The sequence below is a fragment of the Lathamus discolor genome, chromosome 7 (assembly GCF_037157495.1).
Source record: "Lathamus discolor isolate bLatDis1 chromosome 7, bLatDis1.hap1, whole genome shotgun sequence".
NCBI lineage: Eukaryota > Metazoa > Chordata > Aves > Psittaciformes > Psittacidae > Lathamus > Lathamus discolor.
This window is the reverse complement of record NC_088890.1, coordinates 2,238,778-2,254,964: the sequence shown is the minus strand read 5'-3', so window position 1 is coordinate 2,254,964 and position 16,187 is coordinate 2,238,778. Positions and strand designations below refer to the sequence as shown.

General features: G+C 50.2%; 1 long non-coding RNA gene across 7 annotated transcripts in view; it reads right to left on the bottom strand.

The window, feature by feature from the left end:
- Positions 1 to 713: 713 nt before the first annotated feature.
- The window catches only part of LOC136018145 (uncharacterized), a 360,185-nt gene continuing 344,711 nt past the window's right edge, over positions 714 to 16,187 (bottom strand). For 3 of the 7 annotated variants that reach the window (XR_010614270.1, XR_010614271.1, XR_010614269.1), the window contains exon 2: positions 714 to 4,135. This is a non-coding gene — a long non-coding RNA (uncharacterized LOC136018145). Of the gene's footprint in view, positions 4,136 to 5,141; positions 6,471 to 7,158; positions 7,292 to 7,448; positions 7,673 to 16,187 lie in introns of those variants that run through there. The other 4 variants (XR_010614267.1, XR_010614265.1, XR_010614266.1 and 1 more) reach the window with 4 other exon arrangements.

Here is a 16,187-nt window from a genome sequence, read left to right as displayed (position 1 = left end):
CCTTTCTGTTTGTTCTGAACAGAGCCTGGGGCCTGTGTGTGGTCCAGGTGAATGAACTGTCATTTACTGGAGGTTAACAGTGCTATAGCCAGTGGTGCTATAGACACTCATATATCACCTTCCAAAACACCATATTAAAGAAGATTTGGTAAAACATCATTCAAACTAATACATTTTAATGGAGGAAAAGCTCCTTAAATCCCATATTTACTCCTTCCTGTTTCTGAGCAAACCAAATCAGTTCCAAATGGATTGTGTTCTTCTCTAGGCTCTTTAGGCTCTCTATTAATACCATTTCAGCTTTCTGAAATAGCTTTCCTTTTTCATTTACCAGTAGGATTCCAAACAGCTTTCTCCAGCTGAATAACTCACGCAATAAATAGCATGGTTCTCTGCAAGTGCAAACTGCCATCTGATTGTTACAGCTCTTCCCTGTAATTGCTGATTATCAAGAGCCTGGATTCAGGCAACAGAAGGAGAATGCTTATACAGAAAGAAATTGCTCCTTATTCTGCACATGAATGCTTTGATCCTTAGCAGTGATGCAGAGCCCCACAGTGCTATCTTCAGTGTGTTTTGGGACATTTTCCAAATGTATTGGGGACTGCGGATATAAAATGGCACTATACAATAATTCCTCTTCCCCCCAAAAATAACGCAATAGTAAATTGCACTTAAGATGCGGTTTTCTAAAGGCATCCCATCAAACGGTCTTTGTTCAGAAATAGCGGTTTATTACGGGATTGTGCATTTGTCACAGTGGTAAAGAGGCAGAAATAGGTAACAGAAAACAGACATCTGAACAGCTCTGGCTCTGTCTAGTATAATTGCTATACCAATGAAGGATTCATTTACATGAATCCTTTATAGATCCATTGCTCTGTTCTGTGCTATCCCTGCTAAACATCTATTGCACCAAACTGGAACGGAGAGCATTTAAAAGCAGTGATTTTTGGTGAATTCTTTGATACGTGCAAGCTTTCAATAGCTCTGGCTCACTGTTCATGTCCCACACATGGCACAGACCACTCGGGCTTTGCATTTCCTCGAGGGCAGGAAGATTTCAAGGCCAGGAGGACATCTGGGGTCTATTCTTAGCCACCATTAACTTGGTTAGCGAATGGAGTACATAGCATAGGAAAACGGGCTGCGCGCTGACCACTGCTGCAGCTCCTCAGGGGTTCCTGGGTTGTGTCATCTCACTTCAGGCCACCATGGATTTGATGCTTATCAAGGGTCCGGATGATGCCCAACTGAGAAAGACAGGCAGTTTACATGAGGAGAATGGCAGGATGCGGCTTGTATTTCCAACAGGATATCTGCACATTTGGAGGCTTGTAGGGGTGGTTTTGCTAGGACGTGGGATTGGGAATTGGCGATATCATCATTTCTTTGCACCTTTCTTCCTTCCTTCTTTGACGGGGTTGCTTGTCTTCTCCATTCCGTCACCCTGCTTGCGATGAGTGGATGCTGAGCCCTACACCGCAGAGGTGCTGCAGGGGTTAAGTGCTGCTGGCAAAACGTTTTGAAATGACTGATTGAGAAACGCTGCCAGAGATGAAAGCTGAATAAGCATCGAGAGAAATAAACCTTCCTTTGTAGTCTTATCACTACGGGAAGCTCCCTGTGTCCCCAGGATGCTGCACAGGTCACTGAGCATCCCTGGAGCCTTCTTAAGGGGACTCATCCGTTTCACTTTAGTCTCTGTGACGTGAGCCACGAGCTGTGCCGTGCAGAGAGAAACAGCAAACGGCAACCCCCGTGGAAGTAGTACCGAGTGGATCGGGAGGCTTTTCTTTCCCTGCAGCTCCGGTTCCTGGTTCCTGGCCAGTTGGGTGGCTGCAGAACCTGGAGCAGCCCAGCGGGGAGAAGGGGAAGATGGAGCCGGGAAGGAGTTTTACCTCAATGCAGACTTTCCCAGCTGGAAAAACGTGTCCTGTGACACTTTGCATGGCCAGAGCCAGCCGGGAGATGGCAGCAACCTCGCACTGCCAGGGCTGGGGGTTTGGCTGCTCTTGCCCCTGTTACTTTACAGATGCAGTTCCAGGCTTGAGGAGCACCAGGAAGCCGTGGCCCATGCTCTGTGATGGAGAAATGACCCCAGAGTGGGGCTCTGCAGGAAGAGCTCTGAGCTCAACCCTCATCTTTGCAAACGGGCTGATGGATCCGGACTCGCTCTGTGCCCCCTGCCATTGATCCCCAGCCCCTGGTGTGCTCCTAGGCTGTCTCATCCAAAAGGAATTTGTGTGTGTTTTCACCTGGTCTGATTTCAATCTAGGGGACGAAAGCTGCTAAAATCTCTGAAGGGCCACATGGAAATGACAAGCTAGCCCCTGTCATCCATCCTTTACCGTAGGTACCCGTGGGTGCTCTGTAACGACCAGGACAAACAGCAGCAAGGGCTCAGTGATGTGTATTTCACACTCACTCTTGCTGGGAATGCAGACTCCTTCCTGCTGAGGGGAAATGTTCTGCAGTCTTCATCTTGGGATCCTTGCCAGTTCTGGGCCAGTTTCTTTCACAAAGCAGAGCTTATTCTGGTGCATGCTGTGGGGGCAAAGGGTCTTGCTTGTGACTGTCAGCAGTGCGCTCCTCGAACAACTGCACACGGATACACTCTGTGCTTTGCTCTGCCTCCTGAGCTAAAGCAGCCAATGCCAGGCAGAGATGACGGACTTGGGCTCCCTGCCCTGTGGATCAGTCAGTGAGGGCTGCGTGTTGGTCAGGCCAGTGGTAATGGTGTAGCACAGCCTGATGCACATGAAGCGGGAGATGGCAGAATCAGATAAATAACACCAATGGGATCTCTGGAGGTCTCTGCTCCTGCCCATGCTTCAGAGTCAGGGCTGCTTCAGGTCTTGCCCGGCTGTTTTGAAAGCCTCTAAAGGTGGAGATCTCAAACTCTCCATACAACGGAAGGTGAGACCTGGGAGGCTGAGCTCGGGCTTGGTGTGGATGTCAATAAATCATAGAAAAACCAAATGGTTTGGGTTGGAAGGGACCTTAGAGCTCATCCAGCTCCAACGCCACGGGCAGGGACCCCTTCCACTGGAGCAGCTTGCTCCAAGCCCCTGTGTCCAACCTGGCCTTGAGCACTGCCAGGGATGGGGCAGCCACAGCTTCTCTGGGCACCCTGTGCCAGCGCCTCAGCACCCTCACAGGGAAGAGCTTCTGCCTAAGAGCTCAGCTCAGTCTCCCCTCGGGCAGGTTGAAGCCATTCCCAATGGCCTGTGATGATATAGTTGCAGTTTCAAGGCCAGTTGTGAATAACCACTTAGACCTGATCCCGAACTGACAACTTTAACTCGTTCCAGACTTCCCTCAGAGCTCAGTACTTTTGGGACCCAGGAGTGTGCATTTGGCCCATTTTAAAGAGGGCCACAGAGCTGCAGCCAAGGAGGCTTTCCTAACCAGGGCTATAAATCCAGGCTCTGTGCAGGGACAAATGACCCGGGAACCCGAGGTTGCAACTTCATGATTCTGCATTAAGCTCTAAAGGCACAATTCCAGCCTTTTCCTGGCCTTTGCTTTGTGGCAGAGCTGCAGCTCCTGTGACTGCATGGGAGCTGATCCAGCTGAGAAATACCCTGCCTGGGGAAGAGGTCCTTTCTATTATGATCACTAGGATGGCTTGAGGAAGAGGGATGCAGGGGCTGGGAGAAGGTGGAATTGCCCCTTCCAGTGCTTTTTTGATTGTCCTAGGGAGATACTGAAACTGCAGCTTCGTGCTGGTAAAACAGGCTGATCCTGAAAGCCCTGCGCGACAATTCCCTTCCACAGGGGTGTACAGAGCAGACCAAGAAGGATTCATGAAGTAAAGCTATAGGTCATGCTGATTTCTGAGCGCTGCAGGGGGAAGCAAACGCTTCATGGTTCCAAAGGGCTTCTGCTCATGTGGAATGGATTAAAGATAAAACCAGCCCTGTTACTCACTTTGCTCCTGGGCTGCTTCAGCCCTGTCTATCTCATTCTCAAGAGATGCTTGTGCAGGAACTGCTATTTGTGATCCAGGACTGTGGCTCATATCCCCAGGGTAGCTCATGGGATGCACGCTGTCTTGCCAGGGAATGAGGCGCCGCTGCGTACCAGCAGCAGCGGTTTGGTGCCAGCCTGGCTGTTTGCTTGCAGGGTCCACCTAGAATCATAGAATCATAGAATAGTTCGGGTTGGAAAGGACCTCAAGATCATCCAGTTCCAACCCCCTGCCATGGGCAGGGACACCTCACACTAAACCGTCTCACCCAAGGCTTCATCCAACCTGGCCTTGAACACTGCCAGGGATGGAGCACTCACAACCTCCCTGGGCAACCCATTCCAGTGTCTCAGCACCCTCACAGTAAAGAACTTCCTCCTTATATCCAATCTAAACTTCCCCTGTTTCAGTTTGAACCCGTTACCCCTTGTCCTGTCACTACAGTCCCTGATGAAGAGTCCCTCCCCAGCATCCCTGTAGGCCCCCTTCAGGTACTGGAAGGCTGCTATGAGGTCTCCACGCAGCCTTCTCTTCTCCAGGCTGATCAGCCCCAACTTCCTCAGCCTGTCTTCATATGGGAGGTGCTCCAGCCCCTGATCATCCTCGTGGCCTCCTCTGGACTTGTTCCAGCAGTTCCATGTCCTTTTTATGTTGAGGACACCAGAACTGCACACAATGCTCCAGGTGAGGTCTCACAAGAGCAGAGTAGAGGGGCAGGATCACCTCCTTCGACCTGTTGGTCACGCTCCTTTTGATACAGCCCAGGATACGGTTGGTTTCTGGGCTGTGAGCTCACACTGCCGGCCCATGTTCCTTTTCTCATCGACCTATTTGTATCTCTGATTTAATGTGGAGTTCTAGGGCACAGAGAAGCAGTGATTCCACTGATGCTGTGCTTTTGGTGGAACAATCCCCACGTCCACCTCTTGTATCTGTTTAGCTGAAATCATGGACAGCACAAACATGTTCCTGATGCAATGGCAGCTCCATTACTTGGAAATGCTAGGAAGTTTCCACACCCTGTTCCCATTCCTTTGTCTGCACCTGAGTGAATGCCCGCTGTTCTCCCCACCAGGATGTCATCAGATCCCATAGCTTGTTTTCCACTGAAATGTCTCCTCTTAGGTAAATATTACATCTGGCGTTGCTTTGCCAGTGGTTTTCCTACCTGGATTTGTACGACGGGTCAGTGCCCTGCTCAGAGATAAGAGGAATACCCGCTGCGAGTGATGTTTGCTGCTGTGATTTGCCTCCCTGCCCTTCCTCATCAGCTTCTCCTTTAAAGGCTTTTGGCTGCTGCTGTTGTGGAGACTTTAGCAAAGTGAGGGATATTAAAGACAAACCATGGAGTGCTCGGCCAGAGCAGGACTTGGCCATTGCAGCAGCCATGACTTGTGAATTATTCATCTCTGTGTAACTGAAACGCACAGATCCCCAAAGATCTTGTTACAAAGAGGTGAGGGATCAGCGAGCGTGGAGCAAAGCAGGAAGGGGAACAGGTCCAGGGGCACCCTTCTCCATCCACCTGCATCTGCTCGGTGATGATGCTTTTTAATGCAGAAGAAAGCTGACGAGTGAAGCGATGCACAGATCTGTAAACCAGCTTCTTGTGTCAGTTTTCCCCCCTGGGGGAACCTAAGGTTTGAAGCAGTGAAAACCATACACAGCCTGTGGGCATGAACCAAGCAGCACTGCACAATAGGCTCTGTGAAATGAAGACATTTCCAAAGACCAAGAGAGATCGGAATAGGCGGCTAAGCAGAAAAGAAGCGAGCACGGTTCTGCTCAGCGCCGCTGCCTCCAGACAAAACCAGGCTTCAGCTGATTAAAGAGAGCAGATGCAAGCTGGAACATCAATCGGAGCTAATTAATCTGTGCTTCAATCTGTGTTCTAGCACTCCCATAGCAGGTTTGAAGACAGAAAGAGTTAACCCTTCAGCTGGCACAGCATGGCCTTAGAAGAGAGCGCAGTGAAACATCCATGAATACCCTTGGATCCTCATCTTTTCAGGAGCAAACAGTTCTCTGTCTAATCATGCACCACCACCACCAGCATTCTCACCCCTTCCTTCTCACTGTGCTGTCAGTAACGCGATCTTGCTCAGCTTGCAGAGCCCTTGTAAGCAGTGCTGGGCACAGGGCCATACATATTGTGCTAAGAGGACACCTCTTCTTTAACCTGTGGTCATTTGCTCCCCTTGGCCTGTGTTCCCTCTCATTAGGCTAGATGTATGCTCTATAGAAAGTGCAAAGAGCTCAGCTGACATCTGATATGCTCATAAATAGCTTCTCTGCCCTGCCATGGTTCTGTAGCCATCCCACCACGAGCAATACTCTTGATGTATTGCACTCTTCCTGGAATTGGGATGCTATCAAAGATTTTCCTCTAAAGCATCCAGATTTGGCCTCTGCTGGGAGCCGGGTACTTGACTGCAGGCACCACTGGTCTGCTCCAGATGGGCAATTCCTTGGTCTTGTCCTCTTCTCCGGTTCCTCCCTAAGAGACCAGGCAAAGGCATTGTTTGAGTATTGAGGCTCTACCAGTGTTCCCTGCCCTCTCTGCTCCAGTCCCCTGCAGAGGCTCCCTCCGCGCACCTACAAGCCCTGGTCCTTCCCTCTTCACTCACATGCCACCCCCAGGCTCCTGTTCCTTCCTTCATTTCCATACCCTGGGTTTCCTCCTTCTCCATCAAGGGCCAGATTCCATTTCCTGGATGGAATCACCAGGTCCATCCCAAATCTGGCAGTCCTTGCTGAGATCTCATAGAATCATGGAATCCAGCCTGGTTTGTGTTGAAGAGACCTTAAAGCTCCTCCAGCTCCAACCCCTGCCATAGGCAGGGACCCCTTCCACTGGAGCAGCTTGCTCCAAGCCCCTGTGTCCAACCTGGCCTTGAGCACTGCCACAGCTTCTCTGGGCACCCTGTGCCAGCGCCTCAGCACCCTCACAGGGAAGAGCTTCTGCCTAAGAGCTCAGCTCAACCTCCCCTCTTTCTTTTGTCCAGTGGTGCTGTCCCGAACACCAGTGCTCCCATCAAGCCACAGCGCACTCTGGCTTCCATGGACCAAGGGCAGGTAAGACAGCAGCCCCCAGTGCAAACTCCTCCCTGCTTCCTCGGTACATATCCCTTAACCCCTTTTCCTTTTGCCACCCCCTCTGAGTGATAACTATTGCCATTTCCCACCTCTTACTTGCACAGAATGAGCCTCAAATGCATCTCCCAGAGAGATCGCCAGAGAGAGACGAATTTAGGCAAGAGATCTATGGAGGCTTGGGGGGCTGATTGGGATATTTAAGATTATCCCTGACTCACTGTCTTGCAAGTCTGATGCAAGAAGTGAGTCAGATCCCTCCAACACAGTCTGACCCGACCGCGGCAGTGTGCAGAGCTCATGTTGTTTTGCAAATGGAATAAAGTTCATTTAGCACAGCAGGCAGCTGCCTGTATTTGCTGTTAGCTGAAAGGCCTCTCACCTCAAAACAGCTTGCAGATCACTTGCCCCATCGCTGCTCGCAGGTGGATTAGCTCCTGAGAGCCACCAACGCTGGTGGAGGAGTGAGGTTGAGGAGTGACTCTTTTTCCCAAGGCAGGGTGAAGGTCCCTTTCCTGCAATGCTGAGTTCGTTGTGCTTGAGATGCTCCCAGCCCCTTTTAGGTACCCAGGACCCTGCCTAAAAATGCTGTTCCACCTCTGGGCCTTCTCTCTTAGCAATGATGCCAATATTGGTGTTGATGTAACTGCGCTTTTTTAGGCTGCTTTCTCCTCCTAGGTGTGACTGCTGTCATCACTGACACCCGCTTCCCATGGGTACCTTCAGCCTGTAGGAAAATCCTCCTTTGCCCCCAGCTCAGATGCAGGCAGGCATCTCCTGGGGCCGGTGGCTTAGGTAAGTCACTACCCCTGACTCAGTTCTTGTCATGCTGAGCTCTCAATGTGCTTTGTTGACTATGGACATAGAACTGCTGGAACAAGTCCAGAGGAGGCCACGAGGATGATCAGGGGCTGGAGCACCTCCTGTATGAAGACAGGCTGAGGAAGTTGGGGCTGTTCAGCCTGGAGAAGAGAAGGCTGCGTGGAGACCTCAGAGCAGCCTTCCAGTACCTGAAGGGGGCCTATAGGGATGCTGGGGAGGGACTCTTCGTCAGGGACTGCAGTGACAGGACAAGGGGTAACGGGTTCAAACTGAAACAGGGGAAGTTTAGATTGGATCTAAGGAGGAAATTCTTTCCTGTGAGGGTGGTGAGGCACTGGAATGGGTTGCCCAGGGAAGTTGTGAGTGCTCCATCCCTGGCAGTGTTCAAGGCCAGGTTGGATGAAGCCTTGGGTGACCTGGTTTAGTGTGAGGTGTCCCTGCCCATGGCAGGGGGTTGGAACTGGATGATCTTGAGGTCCTTTCCAACCCACACTATTCTATGATTCTATGACTACTGACAGCCATGGGTGAATGGCTCACGCACCGATTGATGTCTGGTTTTTAGACATTTGGAGGTTAAGAGATGAAGTCGATGGAAATGTGTTTCCTGATACAAACCTCCCATGTTCTGCTGCCCTCTGCCCCTATTGACACCATCTCCAGTCTCTGGTGGCCTGCTGGTTGCCCTCTAAGCCAGGTTCTGGTTCAGACTCTGCCCGTTGTCTTCCAACAGGAGACAAACTTCTACTGCAGGTTGTGTTTGCAGCTGAGCTGTATGGGGAATCAGCATTGCTGCACCTGGGCTGGGGAAAGGTTTTGCCTGATTTACCTTCCCCTCCCCATCCACTGTGCTAAACCCAGGCCTTTGTGCTATGCTTACCCTGGGTCACAGCTCAGCCTCCTTCAGGTGGCAAACCTGCAGCACCATTAATGTACGGCTGCTCAAGACAGCCCCTTGAAGCAGCCCATGTGGCTCCTCAGCCCTCAGAGTGGGCTTGGAGGCAGCCAAAGGGCTCCTGGCACGTTTTCCTCCCAAACATGGGGATGAGGAAGGAGGCGGCTGCAGTGATTGAGCTGACAGAAGCTCTCGGCCCCTGTCTGGGTCTCAGCAGGCTCCAGAAGACGGTTGGGAAGCGCCAAGTCCTCGGGCTGGCCCTGTCCCGTGTGGAAGCTGCCTTCCAGTGCGGCTCAGGAGCCTCTGCTCAAGGTGAACTCTTCGTCATCGTGTTTATTCCTTCCTGCACCTCTCGCTCTGGGTGGATGGAGCTTTTCTGCTGGCTCGTGCTTTTACAAGCATCCATCTCGCCCACTGGGACACCTTCCCAGCCCCTGGTTCCAGAAAAGCCATGCTGCAGCAAGGCCTCACCAGGGATGCCTGGACACGGCCCTGGGAGGCTCAGCTCTGCCCTTGCTGGGAGACAGAATGCCCAAGCCCATTGGGACCAGGCAGGGCCCAAACAAGATGAAAACCCCCTCCTTCACCCAATGCAAACGGGTCTTTTGTCCATCACTTCCCTGCTGCACAGTGATGTTCCATTTGCTTTACAAAGTGTTTGTCTGAAGGCAAATTATTAAACAGCGTTTTGTGCAGATTTGCACCAATTTCAGTGCCAAACTCTTGCTGTTTCTATGCACTGAGGGCCTGATCCTGGCGGTGCTGAGCCATGGTTATGCCCAATTCCTCAGTAAAGCCTTTCAGCATTGCACAACATGCCTGTTCTACTGGTGGGGGGGGATTGGGACACGTGCAATCCCTGCTTGGGACAGACGTCTGAGCTGGATCCCGCTGGAATGACGTCAAGGGATGCAATGTTGAACCTCTTCCTGGCACAGGCAGAGCCCTGCCTGGCCATGTGCTGCTGCAGTGGCTGCTGCTGGTTCAACACGTGCAGCACGATTAATAAGTTACTGAATGGCAGCAGAGATGTGCTTCCATGCCCTGCTCTTCCCTGCAGATCCCTGCTGCTTCAGAAACCTCTGACAGGGAGCACGTGGAAGTTGTTCCGAAACAGAGCATCGTCTGATGCTGACCTAGGAGCACGTACAACTCCAGTGAGTTTGCAGCCTTTCCCATATGTTTGGGACTCAGGCTGGCACAAGCAAATACTGGTTATCACAGAGATGCAGCAGGCAGCACAACGGAGGATGCCAGGAAGTTGCTGGCTGTGGTTTAGTGCTCATCCCTATGGCACTGCATAGGAGAATAAGAATACATTATCTATAAGAAGTTATTTTGACTGCTTGCTGCTGAGGTTAGGATTAGACATCAGGAAGAAACTCTTCCCTGGGAGGGTGCTGAGGCGCTGGCACAGGGTGCCCAGAGAAGCTGTGGCTGCCCCATCCCTGGCAGTGCTCAAGGCCAGGTTGGACACAGGGGCTTGGAGCAAGCTGCTCCAGGGGAAGGGGTCCCTGGAAGGGGTTGGAGCTGGGTGAGCTTTAAGGTCCTTTCCAACCCAAACCATTCTGTGAGGTCTGCTGAAGGCAATGGTGGCAGCTGAAGCAGCAGCCTTAGCTTGCATCCATCAGCCACAGTGAGATAAAGGTGATGTACGCTGCTCCACCTGACTGCAATAGGGAAGGTTTCCCAGTGCTGTTCAGCACATCCTTGGGGCAGAACAGACTTCCCCATGCCCCAGGGCACCCCAGCCTGTTGTGCTGTTGTGAAACCCCACTGTGCTGCTCAGCAGGACGTGATTCATTGTGACCTCTTGGCATCACTACAAACTTTGTCTGTGCCTCTCCGGCCCTTCACCGGACCTACCCACTGGTGAGGCAGCTGCTGACATTTCACATCTGCCAGACCCGGTCTGAAGTGGGCTGAGTCCAGCCTTTGATGGATGAAATGATGTTTCTGATTTAGTTGGCTGCGCGCTGGCCCATCCTAGGGTCCCTCTGACAGCTCTGTGCATAGGTCAGGGGGAAGGAAAGAGTGTTTGACAGCGTACGTTTTTATATGAATGCCCAGGCCGTTCTTGGATTGTTCCTAAAAAGGTGCTGACACATTAGGAACAGCTCCCAAGTTTTGCTTTTGGAAATACAGGGATTTTCCAAGCTGTAAATCCAGCAGGAGGAGTTCCAGCATCCGCTCCTCGAGGCAGCTCAGTGCTGTGCTGTGGTAGCTGCTCCTTGGGCACTGCTGCACTTGGTGAATGCTGTAGGGAAAGCGAGAAGAGATGCTCTGCTATGTTAACAGGAATGTTTTTGATGGCTCATTAGGTGACTCTATAATAAGTAGAAAGCTGTATTAAAAAAGCTAGGCTTACAGAAATGGGGGAGATTGGGTTTTAGCATGCAGAGCTTTAAAACATGCAATTCTGAGCTGGAAATAGGACTGAGACAGGTCTTGAAAGTAAATATTTAATTACCAGATCAATTTTGATAAAGACCCAGGGCTTGCCATTGATTTCTGTCATTTCTGCTGAGCTCACCGGTGAAACTCCTGGTTAGTACTGGCGGTGCCATGGGTCCCATCAGCAAATAACTTACGCTTGTGATTGCAGTTGATTTTTGTATGCCAGAAGTGGAAAAACCTGACATCCCAGCAGCAACATCCTTTCTGTCTTCTCTGATAGTGATAACCCTCTTATTTCTGGGTGTAAAGGCAAAATCAGCTTTCTTGACTGGTGCCACTGAGGTTGTGAGAAGGGCTGTTGTGGCAACACCGTGCTCTTTGCAGGGCAGGAATTAGCCAGTGGGTACCTTAGGGGCTGTGATACTGAGACAAGAATTGCAAGGAGAATTACAGTAGTGACCTTTCTCTGATGAGTTTGCATGATCAACACTTAACTGTAACAGAAGGGTTGGTTGGCAGGAGCCACACTGCTGTCTAGAGAGGGCCCACTGCCCGCACTGCTGCACAGGGTGATCACAATTATAATGCAAGCAGATCTGAATGCTACTCAAGCGCTGAGGTTAAATTGGCTTTAGAGCCAAGGGAGCTGGATGTGCTGTGGCTCTGCAGCAGGCAGATCCCAAACCCACTTGGCCACGTACTGGATGATGTGCAAAGGTTTAGAGTTACCTTTTCCTCTAATGCAAAATGAATTAGCATGTCATTAAGTAGAGGTTATGGAAGAAACAAATCACTAAATGGGATGTGATGTTTTCTGCCATTCAGTGATTAAAGGTTATTCTCATAGGAGCTGACATATTCCTGGTGCCATTGGCATAATTCAAGCATCCTGAAAAAAAGGCTATTTGTCGTCCTTTTTCCTATACGTTCTCCACCAGACAATTGAAGGGCATCTTATGAACATCATTTTGTTCAGTGTTGTACAACGTGAAGATTATTATCCTTAGGGAACAGGTGGAGAAACCAAAGAGCGAGGAGATGAGGTGAGTTGCTTCTGGCTGCAAAGACAACTAAATAGTAGCAGAACTGGGAAAGGATGTGGTTTCCTCTCAAGCCATGTTTATGGGAGGGGAAAAAAAAAAGCCAGTAATCTGAATTTAGCTGTCTGCTATTTCTCATGACGCCAATAGGGGTGAATATTTTGCTCCCAGACACCTACAGAATACAGACATGTGCATCTCTCCCTCACAGGATGGATGACTACATTGCCCCCAAACTTTCTGATTGGTGTGAATGAGAACACTTGCTGGGATCACATCTGTATTGCGAGCATGAATAATCCAGGTCTGATTCAGTGTTTCCTTCATTGCTTCCATTGCTACCAAGGGCTCATTAGCTGAGAAAACAGCAGATTACATCACAATGGCTAATATTTTAAAGGAGCAATCCATTTGCTTGAGCTTTTATCGTTTATTTGCTTTTAACGATTCTGCTGAGCGTAGCTGCCCTGCGACAAGGAAAGCAGGCAGCTCTCAACAGCAGCGCAATAAATCTCAGCCCAGGGTGACACCAATTGGGAAGAAGCTCCAGAGCGTGGTGCTGCTTCAACTAAATTGAGGCATGATTTTGAGAGCTTGCATGGAAGAAGGGAGTTTTGCCAGCTATTACAATTGAGAGGAACTGCTGAGTGGGTAATTAGTCCCTCAGGAACACGGGAGTCTGGACAAATGTAAGACAGAACAAGAAAAGGGGGGGGGGGGGGGGGAAGAGCGCATGAAGAATGAAGTTGAGAAAACAAGCTGGAACATTAGTCACAGGAGGGATATAACTCAGCTTTCATGTAGCGTTTCTTTCGGTGATGAACAGAAATGTTGTTCTTAACCCCTGTACTGAAGCAGGAAATAGGAGCCTCCTCTCTTTTTGGGGCAGCTGGAACTGCTTTATTGAAGCTCATCTCTTCGATAAGAGAGTGAAGGGGAGGGTAAAGAAATGTGCTGAACAAAGTGCAAACTCAGCAAAGGGGACTTAGACTCCAGTGGAGCAGGGGAAGAAACCAGCCGTGGAGCTGGTGGAGATTCATGTCGCTTGTCTTCAGGGACTCCCCCATCACGAAGGCAGAGCGATCAGCTAAGGTTTAAAAGATAATGCCCCCCAAAACATTTCCTCACAGCCTGTCTACAATGCGTGGTCTCATTTGCCCCTGTGCTGAGCAGCACCCCAGCTGCAAGGAGGTGATTCACCTACCCAACCTGTTGCAGGATCTTGGCATACCTCTGGGCTGGGTTTAGAAAGACTTGGCGAAATACAAGTGCAAAGACAACTCGAAGTATGTGAGATGCTTTTGAGGTGATACAGTGCACATGAGGTTGGTCCTGCCCTTCCAGAGCTCCTGATGCGTAGTGCTATGCTAAGTATTGAACTATAGACTTATCCATAGAGTTTCTACACTGGTTTTCTGTGGTTCATTGCTCCCATTACCATCTCAAGAGCAGCAATTTGCTAATCAGTCCTCTTTGTAGAACAGGACTAGTATTACTTGGCATGTTTGGTGCTAAGAAAGAAGAAGAATGTAATTCATGTGGCTGGAGAAGAAGGAAGCTTTGCAAAAACATCGGATGCATTCAGGTGTGAATCTATGGAAATGGATCATATTCACTGAGCTGTGTGCTGGAAGGTTGGTAGTAACATCAGAGCTGAAGGTTCAGGATGAGACCCCCCCTAAGACCTAGATCTTCCCAATTCTGAGGATTTCAGACTTCGGCACTGTCTCTATAACCTTCAAAGACAACCTCCCTGCTGGGCTCTCCCCATGTCATGGGCTAAGTGATGGGGTCCCACCTGCCCATTCTGTGCCAATACCTGTCGGTGCTGTGGTGTCGCATTTCTGACCTGGCAATGCTCTGCTATGACCTGAGCGAAGGTTACTGATGTTTTCATGTAGTTTCATGTGTTTTCAACTCGGTGTTTACTATTTAAGGTGAACAAGAGGATCCCATGGGTTGGGTCACCCTCTCTGTTTCCCAATTCAATGCGAACAGCCAGCCAGGCAGGCAGCTCTTCCTTGAGAACATTCCCATCCTCTGCAGAGGTGTGCCAGCTCCTGCCAGACGTGGTGTTGGCAACGCACCGTGGACACAACACGGTCGTAGTTGTTCATCCCTGTAAACACTGCCTTCAAAATCACCATCTCCTCTCACCGTCCTGAGCCCCTTCACCGGAGTGCTCAGCACAAACGCACCCAGCTCTGGCGTATTCCTTCCAGGAGAGGGCAGGGGAATACAGTTTATTGCAGATGCGCTGCTGAGCTGGAGCCCGCATTCCGCATGTGGCTCATCTTCCCGCATGTTTTCCAGTCTGGTTTGCTTTCTTAACTTGGATGAGCAAAGGTAGGTGCTGAGTCTCCTCGAAGTGAGTCAGTGGGTTACAGACCTGCCTGTCCCTGTGTCATCTTCGAGAGGGGTAGTGGGGGCTTGGCTGCTTCCCTTGCTCTTGAACCTCTCGCAATGAGCCTCATGTCCCATTGAAGGCATTGGCAGCTTCAGGACGAGTGTTTCAACACCTGAGCCCCAGCTCTTCTGTTTCATCTCACCATCAATCCAGCGGTGGCAGCAATGGGACGACTTGTCTGTCACACGCTCAGCACACCCGTATCCCCATGGAAGTGGTCCGATTCCCTCAGACATTCACGGCGTTCACAGCTCCAGCTCTGCCTGTAGATTAAAATGCAGGAGCTGTGCACGGAAACCCGAGGTTGGAGCTGGACCTGGCTAACGATGGCCTAGAGAAACAGCAGCCAGAAATCAGCTGGCATTTTTCCTCTCAGGATCTTGATGAATAAGAAGTCTGGGAGCAAATCAGGAACTGTCCCAGCTCCCCGCTGTCTTTAATAGTCCAAAAGGGTATTGTCATAGAAAACCCTAAAAGGGGTTTTATCCAACTCATCACCCCCCGGACCTATGGCTCTGACTTGGAAAGACAACATCATTCCCAAACTAGTGAAGGAAAGGAAAGAAGCAAATCAATAGCCTGTCAGCCCTGCAGCACAGATGCCTTTTCAAGGCCAAAGAAATTAAGTCCTGAGATTGTTGTTGCCGTTTCCACCTTGTCCTGCGGAACCACGGCCAGGGATAAGCATATTCTTTGTGTCAATATTTCTGTAGTACCCAGAGAACTCGCAGTCCTTATCTACGAGTGTCAAGGACTGCTGAGTTAAAGTGGTCATAACAGCACTGGAGAGCCTGACGGGCTTTTTCTGTTCCCTCTGTGTCCATGTAAATGTTCCGGTGCTGAAAGGCGCAGCCCACCAGAGCTCAGTTGGACACAACCATCGGCTTTGGGGCACATGGAAGGGATCCAAAAGAGGATTTGAACTTCCTTTTATTTTTTGCTTTGATTTCCTTTTCTTCTTTCGTTGGAAAAGAGCAGCTTCGGTTTGTAAATCCCATGGAAATGTGTAAGTGATCAGTTCAGCCCGACTAACCCCTGGTTGGCCAAGTGGCTGGTTGGCTCATGGGGTTACTAATAGCCTGTTGCAACAGTCAATAGTGAATTGCAGGGGCTGGGGCAGACATACCACAGGTGACCTCTAATCACAGCAAAGCACTTCAGCCTCTGCAGCACAATCCCTCTTTTTGCCCATCCATGATTTTCAAGCAATTCCCCTGCCGGTCCCCTCAAAATCAAGATGTTTGTAATCCAGAGCTGCACAAACAACCTATAGGGTATGGCAAAACCCAGGGCAGGAAAAATCAGCTTCCTACGGAATGGCAAAGTGTGGGCAGAGCCAAACAATGCTTAGGTGTAAATTGTAGAGCCTTTTGCTGCTTTTCCCACCTTTAATGGGTCTGTGCTACGTGGCGCAGCTCGGGAACAAGTGCAGCCTACGGTTTCTTTTTAACTTTCTAATGCAGCGCTGTTATTATCTCCATGGAAATTTTGAAAGGCTTTAATGCCAAGGTTTATTTGCCTTTCCTGACTGGATCTTTAGCACACAGCCATCAGACAAAA